The 19,383-nt window shown below is 47.8% G+C and overlaps 1 protein-coding gene across 2 annotated transcripts in view; it reads left to right on the forward strand.

Moving 5' to 3' along the window:
- Nucleotides 1–1,432: 1,432 nt before the first annotated feature.
- NLGN4X (neuroligin 4, X-linked) overlaps nucleotides 1,433–19,383 on the forward strand; it is a 396,345-nt gene continuing 378,394 nt past the window's right edge. For both annotated transcript variants that reach the window (XM_018044013.1, XM_018044014.1), the window contains exon 1: nucleotides 1,433–1,922. The gene's annotated coding sequence lies outside the window, so the exon portion shown is untranslated. The remainder of the gene's footprint in view (nucleotides 1,923–19,383) is intronic.

Raw genomic sequence — 19,383 nt, forward strand, 5'->3', positions numbered from 1 at the left:
AGAGAAGCCTGGTCGACTACAGTCCACGGGGCCGCAGAGAGTTGGATATGATTGATCGACTTCACTTTCACTTTCTTTCACTTTGCCTACTCAGGAATATCTGTATGCATTAATCTACAAACCATTGCTTCCCAGTACCAGGCAGAAACGGTAACGTACTTGTCCGTCTGTCTGCCGGTCCGTCTTTGTATCTATCTACGTATATCTATGGGTGTGTATCTATGAGTTGGTCTGTGTGTCTGTCTGTGACTGTGTGTGTGTATCTCTGTGTTGGTCTGGGTATCTGTCTGTGACTGTGTGTGTCTGTCTGTGACTGTGTGTGTCTGTCTGTGACTGTGTGTATGTATCTCTGTGTTGGTCTGTGTGTCTGTCTGTGACTGTGTGTGTCTGTCTGTGACTGTGTGTGTCTGTGACTGTGTGTATCTGTCTGTGATTGTGTGTATGTATCTCTGTGTTTGTGTATCTGTCTGTGACTGTGTGTATGTATCTCTGTGTTTGTGTATCTGTCTGTGACTGTGTGTATGTATCTCTGTGTTGGTGTATCTGTCTGTGACTGTGTGTTTGTATCTCTGTGTTGGTGTATCTGTCTGTGACTGTGTGTATGTATCTCTGTGTTGGTGTATCTGTCTGTGACTGTGTGTTTGTATCTCTGTGTTGGTGTATCTGTCTGTGACTGTGTGTATGTATCTCTGTGTTGGTGTATCTGTCTGTGACTGTGTGTATGTATCTCTGTGTTTGTGTATCTGTCTGTGACTGTGTGTTTGTATCTCTGTGTTGGTGTATCTGTCTGTGACTGTGTGTATGTATCTCTGTGTTTGTGTATCTGTCTGTGACTGTGTGTATGTATCTCTGTGTTGGTGTATCTGTCTGTGACTGTGTGTATGTATCTCTGTGTTGGTGTATCTGTCTGTGACTGTGTGTATGTATCTCTGTGTTGGTCTGTGTGTCTGTCTGTGACTGTGTGTGTCTGTGACTGTGTGTATCTGTCTGTGACTGTGTGTATGTATCTCTGGGTTGGTTTGTGTATCTGTCTGTGACTGTGTGTACGTATCTCTGTGTTCATCTGTGTATCTCTGTGCCATCGCTTCCCATTACCATCAGTCAGGAAACAGTGACACTTTTGCCTTCCTGACGCCCAGGGAATCGCTACCACCGCTGGCGCTCTGGCTCTCGCCTAGCGCGGCAGTAAAGGGTTAAAGCTGTTTGCAAATACGACGGCACGTTTGCTATCTCCGAAGGGGTTTGCTATCTCCGAAGGGTGCCCTAGGAGCGCAGGAAGCTCTCACCTCCCCCTCCCCCCGCCAACCCCCGCGCTTCGGGCACTGGGGGCCCAGGGAGACGCGGCTCACCTGTTCACCACCCCCGGCACACCCGGGGAATCTCTCCGTTCCAGCTGGTTTGCACTGGGATTAGCTGCTCTTTGCAAGCGCTTTGTAGCCGCGGATGTGGTTTCTGTAGTGACGGGGCCGACTGCGGAGATCTATTGGCTGCTGGCTTTGTAAATTTCATTCAGTTTGGTCCAATAGCAGAGGGCGAGCTGGGAGCCATCAGGACCTTTCGCTTCAATCTCTCTCTCTTTCTTGCAGCCCGGGTCTCTGTCTCTCCGTACAGAGCGCTATTCAGACCTCACGTTGCCCTTCGAGCTCCGCCTGCGTCCCGGTTTCTTCCTCCCCGTCAGACTGTTTACGCCAGAAACACCGAATTTTCCTGCCAACGGCCGGGGTCGGTGGTCCTCGCATTCCTTTGGGGACGCGGGTTGGGGGTGGGGGACGGTGTGCAAATCTGGTTGGGATTCGACAGAACCCCAGGCGTCTGGACTTATACACATCCTCCTGAATCATAAGCACCGATCAGGGTTCCCTGGAAAAATCTGGATGTCTAACAGGAACACTCAGAACCGATGCGGCTTCTCCACGACTGAGGTAGGTGCCGTTTTAAGATATACATCTCTGGGTTATTTTTCATTTAAAGTCTTTAAAAAAAAATTTTTTTAAACGATTGGACTCGTGTGTGCTTCCCAGAAAAAGGATGCTAATAAGCCTGATTGCTAACGTTTGCGCTTCACTTCATCCGACATTTTTTAAAATTATTTTTTTTCCCCTAATTTTGAAATTTTCAATAGGACTTTCTTCTGTCGCTCCATTTCTTAGGTGTGGGTGGGAGTGTGGACGTGCGTGTCGTCTGCCAGCTCCGTGCACATCTCGACACAAACGTTATATTATTATTATTATTTTTTCTTTTGACTTAGAAAAATCGCGATATACCACCGTGGGGTTGGAAGCCTTTTGGCTGCAATCAGCTGTTTGAACGGCGCCGGGGCCGTGTTTGCTGTTTACAAAGTAGCGCTGTGTTACATACAAATAAACAGAGAAGAGTGTGGCCGAGAGAGAAAGGGGGAGAAAAAAATATATATCTGCAGTACAGGGACAGGAAGACCGAAGCGCTAGCTCTCTGCAAAGCGGGACTGGCGAGGCAGCCTGGAGGACTTAATGGAAACTGTGAGCAACCATGGCCTTTTTTTTTTTCTTTTTGCCTCCCTCCTTCTTTAAGGAAAACTGTCAGCTGCTACCTCCTGGGGTGCATTTTTTTGGGGGGGGGCGGTTAACCAGGGAGAGGAAAAACACACACACACACAACAGGCTTGGCTGGGCTTGCATTAACCGATTTTCCTTTTTTTTTTTTTTTCCTCCCTTCGTTCCTCTGCTGGCCTTGGGAGCAGGTGACGGGCTTGTGTGATGCGCTGAATAACGCACGTGACTGGTTAGGACCGGGCTGGGGTTTGCTGGGCAGCGACCCGGGGCGCGCTGGAGACCCCGGGGTGAAGACGGATTGATGGTTAGCTCCGCGCGGCTTCTGCCAAGCTGGGGGGGGAGGGTGGGGGAAGAGGGGGGCGGGCTACCTGCACCCCCCAATCTTCCTCTTCCCGTGCGTGTGGGCTGGGAGAAAAAGCCAGCGGCGCGAGGTGGAGGGTGCTGGGGGGAAGCGACTCGGGGGCGGCTGGTGGCGGGGGGGAGCGGGGTGGTGGGGGGTCTGGCCTGGACCTGTTCGAGGGGCACGCGGCTCCCGCGCGCGGCACGGTCCCCAAGGCTGTCCGCTTGGCCCCAGGAACCACAAAAGTTGCTTTAGCAGCGGGCACCTTCGCGGGGCGCTCCAGGCCGGGGTCTCGGGTGGGGAGTGCGGACCGACCCCATCCGTGCCCCTTGGAGGACCCCGATTCTCTAGAGCAGAGCCCGTTCCCCTGCTCCCCCATCAGCACCACCACCACCACCACCGCCGCCGGGCGCGCGGCGGGCCAGCCCTTTCGTCCCAGGTTGGGGCTGGGGGTCTGGGGAGTCTGTGGGATCTGAGGACCACCCTCACAGCCTGTGGCCCACAGAAGCGCCCCCCACCCCGACCTAAAAGCCGGCGGCTCTCCTCCCGCCCCCCCCCCCCCACGCTTTCAATCCGATTTCGTCCCGGCCACCTCCCGTTCCCCCCCCCGCCCCCGCCCTGAAACCCCCCCCCCCCCAACTCCACCCCACAAGGCATTCCCGCGCGCCTCGGCCTGGTTATGCCGCCACCTCCAGCGGGCGGAACTGGTGGCCAAGATCCGCCGACTGGGGAGGGGGAGTTGGAGATGGGGCGGCGGGGAAGGGGGTACCCGGAGGTGGGTGAGGGGTTGGGAGAGCCGGCCAAAAGCCAGCCCCCTCCCCCAGGCGGCGGCGGCGGCGGGCTGCCCCCTGGGCCTGAGTGGCCGGACCTGCGGGCGCGCGGGGTGGGGACCGGGTCTGGGGAGGTGTTGATGGTGGTGGTGGGGGGTGTGTGTGTGCGCCGCTCGGCTGCAGACGGTGCGGGGGGGTTCGAGCTGGAGGAAGGAGGAGAGGCTGAGGTTCCCCGGCTGCAATCCACTCCCCCCCCAGCCCCCAGGCACGACAGTTGCCTGCCCCCCTCCGGCCCCCAGGACGCCCGCCGCCTTCTCCCGGCGCGCACCCATCTTTCTGTCTCCCAGACGCGCCCCTCTCTCTTCACCCTCTCCCCGACCTGGACCCCCCCGGCTCTTTTCCTCCCGCCGAGAACCCAGGAGGCTGGCTTTCTCCCCTCCGATCCTCCCGGGCGGCCTTCCCGGGTTGCGGGGGTGGGAGGGGGGTTGCACCTCCAGATTCGGACGCGGGTACCCCGCGCAGCCCTGGGCCCGGGCGCACCATTCCGGCGCCTCTCTCTCTCTCCCTCACACACACACATCACCCGATCTTCCCCCATCGGCGGGGTCCCGGGGCAGCCTCCCACCCCAACCCGCGGACCACCCCCCTCCCACCGGGGGCCCGGCCGGGGGACCACCCTGGGAGCGGACGTCCGGCCGGGAGGACGAGGGGCGCTCGGACGACGTCCTCTGCGTCTCTCCCGCCTCCCCTTTTCTCAGCCGGTTTTGATTTTTTTTTTTTTTTTTGGCTGCGGGTTTCCTCGGCTTCGGACTCATTCCTCGGAACCGACCAGCAGGTGTGGGCCTCTTTAAAAAAAAAAATTTTTTTTTTATACTTTATTTCTGGAGCCACCAGGTTGTTATTTCGGGGCTGGCGTGGGGGGAGGGGGGCAGCAGGCAGCGTCTCGGGGGTCCGGGGTGGGGGTGGACCCCCCCAACCCCATAACCTGGAGCTGAGGCTGGCATGTCGCGCGCGCGCGCCGGGTGCGCGCGTAATGTGTGAAACCCGGAGCGCGGGCGGGTCCCGGGGCGAGCCCGTCTTTCAGGTGGACCCAACTTAAGAAATTTGGGGTGAGGGGTGTCGGGGGCGGGGGGCAGGGGGGAGTAGCGAAGTAAGCAGGTGCTGTCCTGGCGAGCAGGATCCGCAAGGTGGTAGTATGGATTCTTCCTTTCATTTTGATTTGCCTTCTTTTTCTTTTTTCTTCCCTTCCATTTGGTCAGTGGGGTGAAATAGCTTTCTGTGATATCCTGTAGTTTTGGAAAAGATTCACTGGCCGACCGGGTTTCCACCTTCTGAGCGCGTTCCATTTTCCCCGTATCCCGGTGCGAGGTGGTGCCGACCTAGCTTCTTTTCTGAGTCAAGCTTGTCCCCTGATTTGAGGAACAGGACGCAGAAGGAGGTGGGGTGGGGAAGGAAGAAAAACGAAGAAAAAAGTTTGGGGAGACTTAGTGATCCTCACGGGGCCGAATTTCGAGTCCGTGGAGGTCTCTGCAGGCCAGACCAGAAGCGCAGGCGTCAGGCACCGTCTGGTGGGCACCTCCTTCGGGCTAGAAATGAAACGACCGGGGTGTCGAGACCTGACTTCCCGGCGGAACAAAGCAACCTCAGCTGCTTGGGAGAGCGGCGTGATTTGAATGGAGATGCTTTCGCGTTTTTCCTCGGGGCTGGCGGAGCCAGGGGAAATGGTTTTGATGGCCCCGAAATCTGCATGTGTGTTGGGGCACATTGGGGGGTGGGGTAGGGACAGGTTGCGGGCCTCCCATCCGCGTTGGGAAGAGGTTACTAGCGATCTCGAAAATATTCAGGGCTGGTGCCCGTGTTTGAATGCGGCACAAGGTGTGTGTGTGGGAAGCCGGGCGTTTATGGCACATGGTTGCATTCATCCTTTATATCCAGTTTTTTGAAAAAATATTGAATTTTAGAAACGTGCCCCGATATTAAAAACAGAAGCATCTCACAGAGGCCTCTACAAATAATTATTTTTCCAAGATGAGAACCTCAGTATTCTATTACTCAAAGAAATGTAATTGATAGTTTTTAAAGAGTATTTTCCTTGACATGGAAGGAAAAAAAAAAATGAGGGCCAGGATGTAGCAAGTGGAAAATTACTAGATCAGTTTTAAATTACTGGATTAAAATGACACATTAAATTTTTTGGAAACCAGTATGAATCTGAGCGAGGAGTTAATGATCATTGCATTTTCATAATAACAGCCGTGCTTTGATGCTGTTTGCAAGGTGCTTTGACATGTTTTTCTTTGGTGGAAGAATTGTTAACATTCCTTTGTAATTTTTTTCCCCTAAATAAAAGAATGCTGAATGTACATTTAGCCCTAAATCCAGCTATCCAGGGAATTTTTTTATCCCAGTCTTAAGAATAGATAACATGCTTGATAAATGAGGAATTGTTCTGTAAGAAGCACAGAGCAGGTATGATCCTATGAAATTCACAAGTGAATACATGTGCAGAATTGTCAGGTTATTTTTTGGCCTGGCATGTAGACCAACAGCAAGTTGGTGTTTTTCTTTTATTTTTGAACTTGGCCTTTTCATTTTTTTTTTTCTTTGCAGTAATTTGTGGAAAGCTTCTGGTTTCCATACAAAGACAAGAGTGTTTCCTGTCTATAGACATTTTGTTGCTTTTCAGAATGCACAGGCAACTCTGTAAGAACTCTTTAGAACACTGGGCTTTGATGCCTGGACCACAAAACAAAAACGCAGAGACGGTTCTCACAAAAGTGAATATTCAAGTGCATGGAATCTGGCAGGGGGCTCACGGTTCTTCCGTTTTAATTGGTACTCCAGATTCTCAACCTTTGTTACAGCCTGAGTATTGTCGATGGTGCAACCTGTTGACAGAATTTATGTGATTCAAATGAAGCGACCCTGTGAAAATATTTAAAGTCCTTTAAATGACCTCACTCTGAAGACAGGCTTCTCTGATGAAAACAGATTTAAATCCCAAACTTGATGACAGTTGATTTTTATTTTTATTTTTTGGTATGTGAAAGTCAAGGGCAAGGACCAGATTTTTAATATATCAACGATGACTGTATTCTTTCTGAATATTCTCCATCCTTCACAGCATGCCTTTATTTTCAAATGAGAGAAATATGTTCAGCTTTAAATCAGTTGCTCAATTAAAAAAAAAAATTCTGGATGCCGTATTTTTTTTTTTTTTCAGAAGTGACACTTCATCATCTGCTTAAGGACTTTAAAAAATTTCTGAGACAGATTATGCCTTCTAACATAGCAACAGCTGATTTCTTCAGCGTGTCAGCTACCAGTTTCAAATAAAATATTCCGCTTGTGTGCAGAGACGGGGAGACAGGGAGGCTCTCAAAACTGAGCCCCCGTGGTTGTAGGCAATTAGGTCATCTGTTGTGGCCTGTAAACCATTCATGGGCCATTCATGGCACGAATATTTTCCAGTTTTGTCATTTTTTTTTTCCCTCTCTAAACAACCTACATTTGGCCTTTCAAAGCCTCTTCTGTTCTTTGTTCAGTGGATGGCAGGATGGGAAATCCTTCCTCGTATTCTCTTGGAGAGGGGCAGATTAGCGCAAATGAATAAAGGAGAGGGGTGGGGGAAAGTGGTGGTGATTGTTGTTCATTTGCTAAGTCGTGCCCGACTCTTTGCGACCCCCTGGACTGTAGCACAGCAGGCTTCCCTGTCCTCCACTGTCTCCCCAAGTTTGTTCAAACCCATGTCCATCGAGTCAGTGAGGCCATCCAACCATCTCATCCTCTGTTACCCCCTTCTCCTGCCTTCAATCTCTCCCAGCATCAGGGTCTTTTCCAATAAGTCAGTTCTTTGCATCAGGTGGCCAAAGGATTGGAGCTCCAGCATCAGTCCTTCTAATGAGCATTCAGAGTTGATTTCCTTTAAGATTGACCTGTTTGATCTCCTTGCAGTACAAGGGACTCTCAAGAGTCTTCTCCAACACCACAGCTCAAAAGCATCACATCTTTTCACTCAGCCTTCCTTATGGTCCAGCTCTCACATCCACATGTGTCTACTGGAAAAACCATAGCTTTGATTATATGGACCTTTGTTGGAAAAGTGACGTCTCTGCCTTTTAATGTGGCGTCTAGGTTTGTCATAGATTTCCTTCCAAGGAACAAGCATCTTTTAATTTCGTGGTTGCAGTCACCATCCGCAGTGATTTTTGAGCCCAAGGAAACAAGTTGGCAATTTATAGGCTGCGAACAAATATCTAGGCTGTGAGAAGGATTTATGTCTGCGGTGGGCATCTGACACAGAAATGAAATAAAAGGCTCGTAAAATCGGTGCCTGAGTGGAGAATATATCCAGGCCACTTGGGGCTCTGGTTGCAAACTTCAGACATTCACTGTTGAGAGCAACTGCTCTCCGTGTGCAGGACTCTGGAGCGCCCTCTGCCTGTGGAAATGGGCCAATCAGTTTCCAGAAGGAGTCTCTCAATCAGTCCTGAACGTTCGTTGGAAGGACTGCTGCTGAAGCTGAAACTCCAATACTCTGGCCACCTGATGCGAAGAAGTGACTCATTGGAAAAGACCCTGATGCTGGGAGAGATTGAAGGCAGGAGGAGAAGGGGACAACAGAAGATGAGATGGTTGGATGGAATCACCGACTGGATGGATGGATGTGAGTTTGAGTTAACTCTGGGAGTTGGTGATGGACAGGGAGGCCCGGCGTGCTGCAGTCCATGGGGTCGCAAAGAGTTGGACATGGCTGAGCAGCTAAACTGACCTGAATCTGGTCCAGCCTTCCCCTCCCTGCTCCCCAGAAGGGATAGAACAGAAACCAAACCTTAGCAAACATAAAATATACAGTTAAGATGAGGTATTATTGAATTGATTCCAGGAAAGAATAAGTGTCTTAGGAAAGGCTTGAGAAAGAGAAAACCCCGTAGGGCCTCCTTGGAAGACATCTCACAGAGGCAAGTCTTGATTTCAGGATGTGTTGCATCTGACTCTTTGTGACCCCCTGGCCTGTAGCCCTCCAGGCTCCTCTGTCCATGGGATTCTCCAGGCCAGAATACTGGAGTGGGTTACCATTTCCTTCTCCAGGGAATCTTCCTGACCCAGGGATTGAACTCAGATCTCCTGCACTGTAGGCTGATTCTTTACTGTCTGAGCCACCAGGGAAGCCCTCATTTCAGAATGGTATTCAGGAAATAGCAAGGTGCTTTTACAGGTCTTCAGAAATGGGGGCAAGAAACCCAGAGCTCTGGTGGTTTTCTTTAAAATGTGCATTGAGTATAATGGTTTCCCATTAACAGATGACAGTGTTTTGGCTGACAGTTGGAACTTGGTTTGACGTGTCAACACTGGTGAACATTTTGGTTTCCAGAGGCTGATATCCCATTGGGTGATGAAGTCATCATTTGATCTTGAGGCCACCACCCCAGGCACATCTTTTTAATCTTAGGAAACTTAGTAGTTCAGTTGTGTGTGATGCTTTGTGACCCCCATGGAACGTATGTAGCCCACCAGGCTCCTCTGTCCCTGGGATTTTCCAGGCAAGAATACTGGAGTGGGTTGCCATGCCCTTCTCCAGGGAATCTTCCCAACCCAGGGACTGAACCCAAGTCTTCTTCACTGGGGACAGATTCTTAACCGTCTGAGCCACCAGGGAAGACCTTTTCATCTTATGGCACTGTGGTAAGAACAGGGGAAAACAGATGTACCCTTTTAGCTTGGGTTTCAGTGTATCATACAGTCTTGTGGGGTGTAGCTACACCATTATACAGCAGGTCTAAAACATTGTCACCTTGCTTTGAAAGTGAAAGCGTTAGTTGCTCTGTCCTATCTGACTCTTGGTAACCTCATGGAGTATAGTCTGCCAGGCTCTTCTGTCCATGGGATTCTCCAGGCAAGAATACTTTACCTCAACTTTACAAGCATGGATTTGCTAACCTGCCATTTCCCCTGGCCACCCCCATTCTACACTTTCATTCTCTGCACTTGGCTCTCTGTAGGTTCCTGTAAGCACTCATCCCCCATCCTGACTCATCTTCTTCTTTTTTTAAAAAAAAAAAAAAAAGTGGAAATATGGTTGATTTGTAGGGTTGGGTTTCCTTGGTGGCTCGGATGGTAAAGAATGTACCTGGCAATGCAGGATTCCTAGGTTCAGTCCCTGGGTTGGGAAGATCCCCTGGGGAAGGAAATGGCAACCCACTCCAGTATTCTTGGGCTTCCCTGGTGGCTCAGCTGGTAAAGAATCTGCCTGCAATGGGGGAGACCTGGGTTTGATCCCTGGGTTGCGAAGATCCCCTAGAGAAGGGAAAGGCTGCCCCACTCCAGGATTCTGGCCTGGAGAATTCCACTGACTGTATAGTCCATGGGGTCGCAAAGAGCTGGACACGACTGACTGACTTTCACTTTAGTGTGTATCTGTTAATCCAAAACTCCCAATTTACACCATCCCCTTTCCCCTTTGCAAACCACTTTTATTTTTGTTTGGCAGATTATGGCTTTTATTTTATTTTATTGTACTTTGCCGAGGTCGATGATGGGGGAAAGAAATTTTGTTCCGCCAAGTGCAGTCCTTTGAAATGTGGAATTTCTCTTCCGATTTTTCTCACATTAAAAAGCAAACTTGTTTAAGCTTTGGAATCCTTTAAGAAAAAAAAAAAAATGAAGGTGACAGAAAGTGTGATTGGCAGTGATGAGAGGTGTGCCCTTGGAGCCCCTGATTATTTTTGCAAAGCTCGGGAAAGAGCTCCTTGCTTGTGTTCTTACAGTGGTGATGGGATTGGAACGTGGTGTCATTTTCCAGGTCTCGTTTGTCGGTATCACCCGTGTTTGGTTCACAGTCACGGCGGGAGACGTAGATTGGGTTACCTTGACGGCCCGCCAGCTTTGAATGCTCAGCCCGTGGCGTCAAACTGTGGTCTCGGAAAACCACCAAGAGGGCTGGGAGGGTGGGGGCGGCTGGTGGTTATGGGGTGAGGAGCCCAGAACCCACTGAGGTTGGGTAGCTGCAGAGCTTTCAAGTTTTTTTCCTGCACGAGTATCCTCTGTGAATGCGCTCGATGGTGGGAAAGCAAAAGCTTGTTTTTAAAAGAATTTAGGTTGCTTTGCCTAATTTTCCTAGTTTCTCACGGACAACACAGTGATTCGGTATGTCTACACATTATGCAACACAGTTCCCTGTGCTGATCGGTATATCTTTATCTCTTTTATAACAGCAGCTTATCCCTCTTTTTAAAAAAATTAAAAAAAATTGAGGCATAGTTGATTTACCTGCTTACGAGTGGCTCAGATAGTAAAGAATCCGCCTGCAGTGCAGGAGACCCTGGTTTGATCCCTGGGCCAGGAAGAGCCCCTGGAGAAGGGAATGGCAACCCACTCTAGTATTCCTGCCTGGAGAATCCCATGCACAGAGGAGCCTCAGTCCATGGGGTCGCAGAGTGGGACCCAACTGAGCGACTCACACTTTCAGTTTCATGGTTGCTTTACAATGTTGTGTTAGTTTCAGGTACACAGCAAAGAGTATCTGTTTGTTTTCTACCTCTGTGTGTCTGTTCTGCAGATAAGTTCATCTGTGCCCTTTTTTCCGTTCCACGTGTAAGTGATGTCAGGATACTTGCCTTTCTCCTTCTCCCTAACCTGGCTTGGCATAATCACCTCTAGGCCCACCCACGTCGCTCCAGATGGCATTGTTTCATTCTTTTTTTTTTTTTTAATGGCTGAGTCGTACTCCATTGTGTGTGTGTGTGTGTGTGTGTGTGTGTGTGTACATTGCATCTTCTTTACCCTTTCAGCCATCGACGGACCCTTGCGTCCACATCTTGGCTGCTGTAAATAGTGCTGCTGTGACTATTATGGTTGGAGGGGTGGTGCGTGTGTCTTTTTGAATGAAAAGCTTTTGTGTTTTCCTGAATATATGCCCAGGAGTGGGATTGCTGGGTCATATGGTGGTTCTCTTTTTAAGGTTTCTGAGAAGCCTCCATCCTGTTTGCTATCGGGGCTGTAGCAGTTCACATTCCGTCCAACAGTAGGGGAGAGCTCCCTTCTTCCCACGCCTGTTTACCGTTTGCAAGACTTTTTTCATGACAGCCACTCTGACCCTTTTGAGGTGATATCTCCCTGTGGCTTTGATTTGCATTTCTCTTAGTTACCGGCATTCTCTCACTTTTTCTGTACCTGTTGGCACACTTATAGGAGGGTAGTGTGTTTGTCTTATTGCCCCTCCATCTTGCTGTATAGGTTTGTGGTAGCTTTTCTTCCCGGGAGGAGGTGTCTTTTATATACGTGTATCTCTGTATATACGTGTTTATATGTGTATCTCTGTGTTTTATTCAAGTGTAGTTTATTTACAACGTTGCATTAGCTTCAGCTATACACCATAGTGATCCAGCCATACATATACGTGTATCTGCTTATTTTATCGGTGTTTTGTTGATTTACAGTGTTGCGTTAGCTTCAGGTGTACAGCGCAGTGATCCAGCTATACATATACCTGTATCTGCTTATTTTATCGGTGTTCGGTTGACTTACAACAAGTGTGCAGCGCAGTGGTCCATTTATGCATATGCAGATTCCGTGTCATGCGCTTTGCTGTTAGGACTTGTTACGGGATGTTGAGGCCTCAGTCATGAGACTGAAAGAGTTTGCGAGCGTGCGTTGAGGGGCTCATGCGTACTTTCTCTAGTTTTCCCGGAAGCTTTCTCTTCCGATATGAGTGATGTTTTCCAGCTGGGTATCATTGTGCACACCAAGGGTGAGCCCCTCTGTGAGGTAGGAGTGAAATCAGACAGCCCCTTCATGTTCATTCATATTCCACCAGCTTGCATAACTGGGATGCAGAAACTGACTTTTTTTCCCCCCTGAGGATCAAACCAGACACTCTTTTTTTTTTTTTTTTTTTAATAAAAAGACAAAACTAAATAGCCCTTTTATCTGCCTGGTAGGAGATGCCAGCCTTTGTGTCTTTCTCGGTGTGCAAGGGCGCTGATGAGAGGCTGTTGCCATTCACTTCGCCTGGCATGGTCCAAGGAGCTTTGTATCAGCACAGCAGACAAAGCCGGGGTTCATGTTCCCTAAACCCTGAGAAGCTGCAAGTCCCCAGAGTGGGGCGACTCAGGAGAATCTCTTTGTGGCCTGGGGTCCCTGCCTTCCTGCCGTTCCCATGGATTCCGGTTCCACGTGGACCGCTTCCCTGCAGCGCACCTACCAAGAAGCGTGGGCAGTATCCCAGCCCCTGGGAAAGACGGGTCAATGGTGAATTAACACCTCAGGGTTTCCAGACCCAAGTTGCCACTGTGTCTCCAGCCACGGGTTCTTTGGAAATCAGATTGCACGTAATAGCAAATAGACTTATATAGCAAATATATAAATAGCTATATAGCATATATATATATACATATACATATATATATACACATACACCTACCTATATATAGCAAAGACCTCAATAGCAAATGGACTTAAATAGACTTTAAGTCCCTGACATGTCTGTTCACTGCCATGTAGGCACAGGGGGGTCTCAGGATAGTTACAGATGACATCAGAGAGCCATTTCTCGTACAAAATCATTTCATTGGCAAATCATATCTAGAAAGCCTTCATCCAGTAAACTAGCTAAAGTTAATTTGAATATATGTGTATATAATTATTTCAGTCCTGCATTTATATATATATTTATATTTATACATTGCATTTTAAAATTTGGTTGATTTGCAATGTTGCATTAGTGTGTACAGCTAAGTGATTCAGAGATATACTGATATATATCAGTGTATATACATATGTATACATGAACTTATATATATATAACTTATATATATATATATATAACATAGGGGTGTGTGTGTGTGTGTGTGTGTGTGTGTGTGTGTGTGTGTGTGTGTGTGTTGGTATCTTTTCAGATTCTTTTCCCTGTAAGTTACTACAAAATGTTAAGGAGAGTTCTCCATGCTACACAGTAGGACCTTGTTTTTTGTCTATTTTATATATAGTGTGTGTTATGCATATGTAAAATTGAATTTGTATATAGTTTATACAACTGATGAGAAAAACTCATCAAAACATGCTTTATTTCAACATCTATTGGAAAACCTTTATCTCCATAATGAATAAAATTCATTCAACTACCTAATGTCTTATAGAGAGAAGGAAATGACAGCCCACTCTAGTATTCGTGTCTGGAGTACACCCATGGACGTGAGCCTGGTGGGCTGCAGTCGCTGGGGTCACAAAAGGGCCAGGCATGACTTGAAAACTGAACAATGTATTATAGAAATATAGCTGTGTTATATAACGTAAATGAAGCTTAGTGTATATAAGGAATCAATAAAAATATATAAGATTGAGATAGATATAGATTATATAGAGAGATGGATGGATGGATGGATAGTTTGATGGGCATTTTCCAGAAGAAACTGTGTCGTATGTGGCCAGTCCATTTCCAGGCTGGTCCCCAGAATCTCCATTTAATGGTCCCCAGAAACTTCCCGCTTCCCACTCAGGTGAAGTTGCGTGTTGCTATGGTAACAGGCTTATTACAGCCCTCGCTGAAACATACCTAATTGATACTTAGTGGGCAACCTTATGTCAGTTGGGAACATATGTATCAAGTCAACCATGATAGGTTTCTTCTGCCCTTAGAATGCAAGACCCAGAATCTATGTCAGCCCAGACAGAAGTCTCAGGAAACCAGTGCTGGGCACCACGGACCCGGGGCGGTGGTGGTGGTCCCCTGTCTCTGCATCTGAGTAGCTCCTCTTGGCGAGCTGTCTTTTGGGTCTTCTTCCGGGTGGGAAGTCAGTATGGTGGCTCAGGAATGGAGATCCTTTCAGCAGTGGCAGGAAGAGCAATTGGGCGATTAACAAGTTTGCATCTCTGTTTCTAGGAACTGGTTTCTGACTCGTATTCCTTCTTCTCTTCATCACTTTTCTTGAGCACGTCCACGGTGCAAGTCTGGAAGGAAACTCAGTCCTCGTATTGTAGAGGGGAATTAGGCATCAGTTCAGTTCAGTTGCCCAGTCATGTACGACTCTTGGCGACCCCATGGACTACAGCACGCCAGGCCTCCCTGTTCATCACCAACTCCCAGAGTTTACTCAAACTCGCATCCATTGAGTCGGCAATGCCATCCGACCAACTCATCCCCTGCCGCCCCCTTCTCCTCCTGCCTTCAGTCTTTCCCAGCATCAGGGTCTTTTCCAGTGAGTCAGATCTTTGCATCAAGTGGCCAAAGGATTGGAGTTTCAGCTTCAGCATCAGTCCTTCCAATGAATATTCAGGACTGATTTCCTTTAGGATGGATTGGTTGGATCTCCTTGCAGTCCAAGGGGCTCTCAAGAGTCTTCTCCAACACTATGCTTCCTCAAAGAAGCTTGCCTATGTGTGTAAATGATCATGAGAAGGTTGTTAAGATATTTAATTCCTGTGTATGTCACTGCTTCCCATTTCTCCTATGTACTGTGAATTTTCCTTTTTTTATTTCTTTTCTCCTTCCCTCTCCTCCTCGTCTTTCTTCTGCTTGACTGAGTAATGAGGACTCAGAGGTCCTTAAAGGATTAAAGGACCAATGAAGGTAATTAGATAGAGGATAATTCTTTCCATTAGTCAGGAAAGAAGAGCGAAATGAAATGGCTAAGAAGATTTTCCATGACAGTGTAATAGAATCCTTCACATGCCCTGTTTGTTTAGCCTCGTGAAGCTTTCAAAGTTGTCAAACCATACATTTGTGAAACGTTGATTTTTCATTTTAGTACATCATGTGCGTGAATACATATATGAAACAGATTATTTTGATTCAACAAAGAATTGAGGGCCCATAAAATACTGTGTTTTTTTAAAAAAAAAAAAACATTAAGTAGTGAATCTAGCTAATGAATGGCTATTTCATACACTCACTATAAAAATTGATAGGCAACCGTTGTGTATTTCAGCAATTTTGTGGGCCTGAAAAATACCATGGATCCTCATGCAACAGAGTCTCAAAGATGATAAAATCTCAGATAGTTGTCTCAAACTCCACCACCTCTCACATATGTTTCAGCTGTTTAAGGTCTTTGACAAGACCTCCCAAATCAGGGATTCCCTTTTCTTAGATTTCTTTTATTGGAATATAGTGGATCTGCAGTGTTGTGTTAATTTATGCTCTGCAGAAAATTGATTCAGTTTATATATATATAAATATATATTACATATATATACATATATCTTTTCATACTTTTCCATGATGGTTTATCACAGGCTATTTGGTATACTTCCTTCTGCTCTATAAGGAGGACTTTTGTTTTCTATCCATATATACTAGTTTATCTCTGCTAATTGCAAACTCCCAGCCAATCCCTTCCCTGCCTTCTGTATGCTTAGTCGCTCAGTCATGTCTGACCGTTTGCGACCCCATGGACTGTAGCCCACCAGGCTCCTCGGTCCATGGGATTCTCCAGGCAAGAATACTGAAGTGCGTTGCCATGCCCTCCTCCAGGGGATCTTCCCCACCCAATGATGGAACCCAGGTCTCCTGCATTGCAGGTGGATTTTTTCTAATCTGAGCCACCAGGGAAGCCCCTACCCTCTCCCCATCGGCAACCACATATCTGTCATCTTTGTGAGTCTGTTTCATAGCTCAGTTCATTGGCGTCCTATTTTAGCTTCCACGTATAAGCGATATCCTGGCATGTTTGTCTGGCTTCCTTCACTTAGTATGGTCCTCTCTAGGTTCATCCGTGTGACTGCAGATGGCATGATTTCATTCTTCTCTGTGGCTGAGGAATATTCCATTGTATGGAAATATACATACTACATCCTTAAGGAGTTCTCTTTTAAGGAGACTCCCACATCCAATAATTCTGGAAAACCTCACTCGTCATACTTGGTTTTGAGTTTTACACTGAAAACAGGCACCCTGAGGATTTGAGAAACCCCACGCCAATGGATTCAGGAGACGTCACCTAATTCGAGATTCTTTGTAACGAGTGTTCCCTAAATTGTGGAACCGGAGTAATATTGAAGGCTTCTCTGATATTTTATTGACACAGAGCTAACAGGATCTAAGGTGACTTGGAAGTGTTTCAGTTGCCAGAGCAGCTTCTTTCCCCTTTCTTGCATCAATTCAACATTTATTGAGGGCTGAGACACAACTGAAGAAGACCGAGTTGTTCATCTTTCTTATATGATCCACTTGACGGGTCCACCAACAAAAACAGTGGGTGGAGGATGGGGGGCGGGGTTTTGGGCACCTAACAGGAGCCAGACTCAAGACTAAGAACAGAGAGGTTTTATCACAGAATCTCCCTGCTGGTGAGTGCGTGCCTGGGGCCGAGTGCGTGCATGGGGCTGTGTGTGTGTGTGTGTGTGTGTGTGTCTGTGTGTGTCTAATTCCTCGTGTCCTATAGCCAACAATAAGGGAAATGGCAACTTTATTCAGTGTTCATCAATATTTTTCCAAGAGTTAAAGGCAATTATTAGGGCCGCATAGTGGAAATATTAGAAGATCAGTAATTGTATAGGAGAAGGCAGTGGCACCCCACTCCAGTACTCTTGCCTGGAAAATCCCATGGACAGAGGAGCCTGGTGGGCTGCAGTCCGTGGGGTCGCTGAGAGTCGGACACGACTGAGTGACTTCCCTTTCACTTTTCACTTTCATGCATTGGAGAAGGAAATGGCAACCCACTCCAGTGTTCTTGCCTGGAGAATCCCAGGGATGGGGGAGGCTGGTGGGCTGCTGTCTATGGGGTCGCACAGAGTTGGACACGACTGAAGCGACTTAGCAGCAGCAGTAATTCTATGCTTTTCAGATACAGATGATATTGTTGTTCGGTTGCCCAGTCTTGTCTAATTCTCTGCAGCTCCATAGACTGCAGCACCTCAGGCTTCCCTGTCCATCACCATCTCCCGGAGTTTACGCAGACTCGTGTCCATCAGATCGGTGATGCTATCCGACCATCTCATCCTCTCTTGCCCCCTTCTCCTCCCACCCTGTTAAATTTTATCTTCTTCAACAGCACAGGCTGCTGAGGTTAATACGCAGAGAGATGATTTGCTAAAGAAGCAAGGAGTTAACCAGGGTCTTCCGGGAAAAATGGTCTGTCTGTCCTTGTGCGGGCTGAGGATGCTACCCGTGTCCTGGCCCTGAGCTAGCCATCTAGGTCTGTCTGCATTAATTTACTGTTTGCCCACCCACGGCTTCCCTGGCGGCTCAGCGGTAAAGGAACCACCTGCTCCTCTGTCCGTGGGATTCTCCAGGCCAGAACACTGGGGTGGGTTGCCATTCCCTTCTCCAGGGGATCTGCCCGACCCAGGGGTCGAACCTGGGTCTCCTGCACGGCAGGCAGATTCTTTTACTGTCTGAGCCACCAGGGAAGCCCCAATTGTTTTAAAAACAGGAAGATGGAGGAGACATGTTAATATAATGGCTATCCTGGGGAAAATCCCATCTCAACCCGCATCTTCTGATAATTTCGGGTCATAGTGGAAATCAAACAGCAGCGTATTATGGGAATGGACGTGCAATTCACACGTTGCTTCACTTAGAATTCGTGGGGAGGTTTTCCATTGATTCTGCTAAAGCAATTTCACAGATAAAGCGATGTCTCTGAGTGTGTGTGATGATTTTTATTGATGGAAAAGTCTCTCTGATGAACAACGGGGATCAGCTATTAACAGTTATCAAAATTACATGAAAATGACACAAATAAGCCTGTGTTTTAATTTCACGAGTTTGGGGGAGGGGGGAGTATTGATTCTGGTCCCATCTAAATTAATAAGAAATTGCCTAATTCTCTGAATATATGTCTAAATTGTCAGGATACATGTTGGGCGTTTGTAGAGACAACCGATTTCCTGTGCATTTGTTTTATGCACATTTTTTGGAAAATTGGAAAATAATTGCTTTATTATATTGCGTTGGTTCCTGCCATACAACAGCGTGAATCAGCCGTATGTATCCATATATTCCCTCCCTAGTGAACCTGCCTCCCACCCCATCTTGTTCACTTAGATGTGTTTCTGCGAGTGCTGAGTTGCTTCAGTCGTGTCTGACTCTTTGTGACTCCATGGACTGCAGCCTGCCAGACTCCTCTGCCCATGGGATTCTCCGGGAAAAAAAATACTGGAGTGGGTTGCCATTTCCTCCTCCAGGGAATCTTCCCGAACCAGGGATCGAACCTAAGTCCCTTGCAATCTCCTGCATTGGCAGGTGGATTCTTTACCACTGGGCCACCTGGGAGGCCCTGTGTTCACACAAAGAAAGAGAATAGTTGCTCTGTGTTGTGTAAAACCGTAACAGAATCAGCTGAAAGATACAAATGTGTTGATGAGATGGACAAAGTCTGACTGGTAACGGTTCTATTGCTAAGTCGTTCCAAGGTGTAAATTTACCTTTTCTCTCTTTGAAGGTCGCTGAAGGAAAAAGTCAAAGGGAAAGGAGCTTGAAATATCATATTTAACTGTCAACTGTATCTCCCGTCTTCCACTGTCTGCATGGTGTTGATTTAGAGAAATCACAGAACAGCCTCAAACCCTGTATGATCTGTGAAGACCTCAGACATCCCGGGAGTGTGGGGCTGAGCCCAGGGAGGGGGCTTTAGTCACAGCTAGGAGTCTTCCCCGGATTACCTGCTGTTGAAACAGCTATCTCTTCCCGAGCTGTCATCCTTGCTTCTTCTGGTTTCTCTTGATACGCATCAGTGGCATTTCTTCAGAGGGAATTAATTCCCCAGGTGGTCCTAAAGGGGTCCTCCCCAGGGCGAGGGACCAG

This window comes from Capra hircus, assembly GCF_001704415.2.
Source record: "Capra hircus breed San Clemente chromosome X unlocalized genomic scaffold, ASM170441v1, whole genome shotgun sequence".
NCBI classification, from domain to species: Eukaryota; Metazoa; Chordata; class Mammalia; order Artiodactyla; family Bovidae; genus Capra; species Capra hircus.